We start from the raw sequence: 783 nt of genomic DNA on the forward strand, positions 1-783 counted from the left end.
TTTTGGGGCATTCGAGCCTATTTCTGCTTCTGAGTTTGTTTTCCTTGTTATAAAAAGCCATCTTAGAAAAAAAGAAAAATTTCCCCTGATCAGATGTGTCCTTTTATCCATTTTATGGCATGTTTGTTTTTCTTTGTCTTGTTTTCAGTAACTCAAACTGACAGCACTGCTCCAGTGCAACCTAAACAACAGCTCCCAGTGTCACCGTGGTGGCTGCTGGCTGGGGCTTCTGAGTTTGTTTTCCTTGTTATAAAAAGCCATCTTAGAAAAAAAGAAAAATTTCCCCTGATCAGATGTGTCCTTTTATCCATTTTATGGCATGTTTGTTTTTCTTTGTCTTGTTTTCAGTAACTCAAACTGACAGCACTGCTCCAGTGCAACCTAAACAACAGCTCCCAGTGTCACCGTGGTGGCTGCTGGCTGGGGGGGGCGCCAGCCCTGCCAGAGCAGAGCTTTGGTTTGGTTTCTTTGGGCAATAGCAAAGAGCCACATGGAAGAAAATGGGCTGTACTTTAGTGAAAGAAAACAGCCTTCTCCCCTGTCCTGGCTGCTCTGGGTGCCACGTACCCACTTTCCCTCTCCTGAGAGCAGTGTGTGCTCAGTGGGGAGAAGGTCTGCAGAGGCAGAGGAGCCCTGGGACAGGCTGTGAATTGCTGAGGCAGGAGCCTGAGAGCTGCTTCTCTGCTCTGGTGTGTTGTGTGTGGCAGAGCTGGGGGGTGCTGCTGCGTGCTGCTCTCCAGGCTCTCGTTAACATCAACCTGACCCTTTGCAGGGAATTTCCTT

The 783-nt window shown here is 48.3% G+C and overlaps 1 protein-coding gene across 1 annotated transcript in view; it reads left to right on the top strand.

Moving 5' to 3' along the window:
- The window catches only part of TRAF7 (TNF receptor-associated factor 7, E3 ubiquitin protein ligase), a gene marked incomplete at its 3' end in the record, with an annotated part of 17,229 nt that overhangs the window by 15,631 nt on the left and 815 nt on the right, over positions 1 to 783 (top strand). The window lies entirely within an intron of this gene.

Source organism: Merops nubicus, unplaced genomic scaffold (genome assembly GCF_000691845.1).
Source record: "Merops nubicus isolate BGI_N331 unplaced genomic scaffold, ASM69184v1 scaffold20243, whole genome shotgun sequence".
Lineage (NCBI taxonomy): Eukaryota > Metazoa > Chordata > Aves > Coraciiformes > Meropidae > Merops > Merops nubicus.